A 5033-nucleotide genomic window follows, 5' to 3' on the forward strand; every position below is an offset into this window, starting at 1 on the left:
TCAGTCTGTTAAATTGGGGTGTTTATTTAGGGATGAAAACATAAAACAAATAAAGTTGTCCAGAAATTTAAAGCTACAATACTACAAATTTTAGGGACATATATTCAGCTGCTGGGCCTCCTGGAAGAAGGCCCAGTTTGAACATGGTGACTGCATTTGTGGGCATGTTTACAGCTTTCAGGCTCTCTCAGAAGAAGGAATATATGACAGAGAGTGCCCATATTTGCTCCAAAAAAAAAAAAAAAAAAAAAAAGCCCTGGTGATATCACCTCAACAATTAGCAAACCTGAAATGTGGTCAGATTGATGTCCCTACAGGGAATTGTAGTGTGTCAATAATGAGGCAAACCATCAGGGAAACATTGATTCTGGGTGATGGAAGCAGGAAGCATGACTTTGGCAGCTTGGGGGCTTGGCTCAACCTTTCCTGCTGAGATAGCCAGCTTTGTGCTGCATGGGATGGTGGAGCAATACAATAGTCTTTCATGGCTTGATTTACATCTTGTTTGAGAAAAGAGTGTGCCTATAAAGCTGGCCCAGATCAAACATGGTGACTGTATTTATATGTTAGGTTACACCTTATTTTACCCATAACAAAAATCATCCCTGGTTTCTTTGTATCTGTTTGTATACAGCTTGGTTTCATTCAAAATAAATATTGTCTTATATGTAAACCTGGGGGGAGGAAAGGATCGGGATAACCTGAGCTATCTGCTTCTATTATGTATCTTGTCTCTATTTTTCCCCAGTTGGGGGTGGTCTTTGTACTCAATAAAAACATTTCTGGCAGGCAGCTTCCAGGAGACAAAAGGTAGAAGATGGCCATATTATGCGTGTTTCACCCTCAACCTGGGTTGAATTATTTCATGTGTGACCCTGATTCAGACTTGTTCACCTGGGGTTGGAGATTTGACACATGGGTGATTTTAAATTTGTAGGCATTGTTACCTTTTGAAGGGAGTTGTTTGCTTTTAAAGGATTTTTTAAAAAGTAATTCCATTTTCAATATTGCTGCCTTCAGCATACTATTTTTTTTTTTTTTTTTTTTTTGGTATTTGGGTTACACCTGGCAGTGCTCAAGGGTTACTCCTGGCTCTATGCTCAGAAATCGCTCCTGGTAGGCTCAGGGGGAGCATATGGGATGCTGAGATTCAAACCACTGTCCTTCTGTATTCAAGGCAAACACCCTATCCATGCTATCTCTCTGGCCCCTAGCATACTATTTCTATCTATGGCTTTCATCACTATGACTAGTATATGTGTTGGGGTGCTTTTATTTGGATCTCTTTTAGCTGATACTTTCTCAGGTATTCAGAATGCAGATGCTAACATTCTTCATTTCTGGCAACTTTTCAGTGATGATGTGTTTTTACTGTTGCTTCTTTTTTTTGGGGGGGGGTCACATCTGGCAGCACTCAGGGGTTACTACTGGTTCTACACTCAAATTATCCTGGCAGGCTCAGAGGACCATATGGGATGCCGAGATTAGAACCACCATCCTTCTGAGTGCAAGACAAACACCTTACCTCCATGCTATCTCTCTGGCCCCAAATGTTGCTTCTTCATATGAGTTTTCTATTGGCCCTCTGTGGTCCCAATGACTTTTATGTTACTCCTGTTGGATTTATCTTAAAGGTCTATTGTCATCTGTTCACCTATTTTAGAGATTTTTTACATCTTCTGTAACTTTATTTTAAGGCTATTTTCCAACTTCTGTTGAGGTGTTTTGCAGCTCATCTTTTAGATACTCATTGTGTCCTCAGCATGTGTTACTTTGATGAGTTTTTTATTTTGCCCACCTTGTTTTTCAGTTCTGTTATTTCAGTTTTCTCATTTTTACGTCATATCCTCTTGAGTTTTATTGACTGTACATTTCATATCCTCAACATTTCGTCTCTGAAGTCCTTACCAAGAGGCTATATAAGTGATTTATACTATTTGGGTATTCAGAACTACCATCATTGTTAACTTAAGTGTATTGGAGCTCCACATGGTTTTCCCATTGTGACCTCTGCAGTATAGTGGTATTTTTTTATGTGTTATGGGAAGCTCCTTGACTAGAAGAAATTTGCAGATATAGAGAAAAGTGGAATGGCTGTACTCTTGCCCCAGAGCACACATCTCAGTTCAAATTGATGCTTTTGTTTCCAAATTTTATCTACAGCTCAAAACTGGTATGCTGTCACAACAGATTACCTGTTCTTTTTTCTCATGGCAGTGGCCTTGTTTGAGCATATTCACCTCCTTGATGATATGTGATTGTTTTTATTGTATGAATAAACATTAAGGAAAATAGAGTAGCACAAAGCAGAGTTAACATTTGTGTAATTCATGAAATACAAAGGATATTTGAACATCTACCTCCATTTATATGCTCTGTTTTCATGTTTGACTATGTAAATTTAGTTATGTTTATAAGGATTTGAAATTTTATTGTTATTACTTTCATGGTCAGAGCAACCAATAGTAGAATGGGAAGAGTACTTGCCTTTTCTAGCTCAGCTGGTTTGATACCTACTACTATCTATTGTATCCTGAGTCAAACAAGAGTAAGCCTGAGATCTGCCAGGTTATGACCCCACACTCTAAGGCAGGAAACAAAGAACCTTCCCCAAATTTGGTTTTAATGGTTATATTTTTATTTTTCCCCTAAAAGCTCTCATAGCTCAAGATGAATATTGGGCACCTGAAGTTCAAGACTCAGTATCAAGGGCACAAGTGACAGTCCTAAAGCATAAATCATCCAAAGAGAAAATATCTATTTGTAAGTATACTAACTAAACACACCTTTTTATTATCTCATAGGGTAAAGAAATTTTAGTTCTACATCCTGCCGGTGTCTTGTTTTTAGCATAGGTACAAACATTTAGGAAAATAGAGTTGTGCTTGGGTAATTAATGAAATACAAAGAATTAACATAGTCATTATAGCGTTAGTGCTTGGATAACTACTCAAATTAAACGCTTCCATTTTCATGTGTGACCATGTAAATTTAGTTATGAGCTGAAACTTAGTTATTTAGTTATGAGACTCAGCCTCAAGGACACAAATGACAGTCCAGAAACACGAACCATCCAAAGGGGATATATCTATTTGTAAGTATCCTAATTATAGAAACCTTTTTCCTATCTCCATGGTGTAGTTCTACTTTTTGCTCATGTTTTATGATTGATTTCAATATATAAAAACAGGAAAATAGAGTAGTAATAAGCAGAGTTAATGCTTGTGTAATTCATGAAATATCAGTAAATTTTAATACTATCCCATAAAATTTATTTTTATGTGACTAATTATATTTTATATAAATGAGTTGACGTGCTGCAGAGGAATAGCTGGCTGTTGATCTGGCTGGAATCTTGCATCTGGAGCTCGTCCTGAGCCCTATTTTCCCCGTCTTGTGCTCTGCCTGGTCAAGAGGACACCATGGTGCTCCAGGTTACCAGGAATATGAAAATGAGTGCTGAAAATAAGACCAAGATTCCTATGGCAGGCGCCAAGAGGATGCCCCTGGCGTCGGCCGAGGCCTCCAAGCCCCTTCGTATGCCAAGAACAGCGCTGGGAGACATCGGTAACAAAGTCTGTGAATAGGCCCTGGACAAGATGCCTCTGAAAAATGAAGCCAAAACTTTAGCAGCTGGAAAAGTTATTCCCAAAAAGCTGCCCACAAACTCTGGAAAAGGCAACCTTGTTGGAACCAGAGCCAGAGCCAGAGGCGGAGCCCGAGCTGGAGTCTGAGCCTGAGCCAGCCGCAATTGGACCTGGAGTCTGTTAAGGAAGAAAAGCTTTTGCCTGAGCCTATTTTGGTTGACACTCCCTCTCCCAGTCCACTGGAAACATGTGATGTGCCCCTACAGAAGAGTATCTGTGTCAGGCGTTCTCAGATGTGATTCTTGCAGTGAGTGATGTGGATGCAGAAGATGGAGCTGATCCAAACCTTTGTAGTTAATATGTGAAGGACATCTATGCTTACTTGAGACAACTGGTGGAAGAGCAAGCAATTAAGCCCAAATACCTCTTTGGTCGAGAAGTCAGTGGAAACATGAAAGCCATCCTGATTGACTGGCCAGTCCAAGTACAGATGAAATTTCAGTTGTTGCAGGAGACTATGTATAAGACTGTTTCCATTATTGATCGGTTTATGCAGAATAACTCTGTGCCCAAGATGCATCAGCTTTGGCGTTACTACCATGTTTATTGCAAGCAAATATGAAGAAATGTACCCTCCTGAAATTGGCGATTTTGCCTTTGTGACTGACAATACTTACTCCAAACACCAAATCATACAGATGGAAATGAAGACTCTAAGAGCTTTAAATTTTGGTTTAGGCTGCTCTCTGACTCTACACTTTCTTCGAAGATTGGAGAGGTTGATGTTAAGCAACATGCTGTGGCCAAATACCTGACAGAATTAACTATGCTGGACTATGAAATGGTGCACTTTCCTCCATCTCAAATTGCTGCTGAGGCTTTTTGCTTAGCACTGCAAATCCTTGATAATGGTGAATGGACACCAACGCTACAGCATTTTATGTCATACACTGAGGAATCCCTTCTTGTTATGCAGCATCTGGCTAAGAATCTGATGGTAGTGTACAACGACTTTACAATGCACAAGACTATCAAGAACAAATATGCCACATATAAGCGCGCTAAGATCAGACACTCTGGCACAGCTGAATTCAACAATAGTTCAAAGTTTAGGCAAGGCTGTGATGAAGGTGTAACTTGTGTACATGGAGTATTATATCTGCAAATAAAATTGGCACCATGTGCTATTTGTACATATATGTTACATTACTTTTAATGAAGCTGTCATCCAGTTTACTTAGATCTTAACTCATGGCTATTTCCTAGGGCAGAGGTGGCGAACACACGGCTCTTGATCTGCATGTGGCTCCCGGCCAAAATGAATGTGGCTCTTTGGCTCTTATCATTATTTTGTATACTCTGGCTCTTTGCCAAGTTTGGATTTTGTTCTGCTGCTTCTGAGGAGGGACCTCTGAGGAGAAATCTCCAAGCGCATAGTCCTGCCCC

General features: G+C 39.7%; 1 pseudogene; it reads left to right on the top strand.

Moving 5' to 3' along the window:
- Nucleotides 1–3422: 3422 nt before the first annotated feature.
- Nucleotides 3423–4723, top strand: LOC126013944 (G2/mitotic-specific cyclin-B1-like; annotated as a pseudogene).
- Nucleotides 4724–5033: the final 310 nt, after the last annotated feature.

Source organism: Suncus etruscus, chromosome 7, assembly GCF_024139225.1.
Source record: "Suncus etruscus isolate mSunEtr1 chromosome 7, mSunEtr1.pri.cur, whole genome shotgun sequence".
Taxonomy (NCBI): Eukaryota; Metazoa; Chordata; class Mammalia; order Eulipotyphla; family Soricidae; genus Suncus; species Suncus etruscus.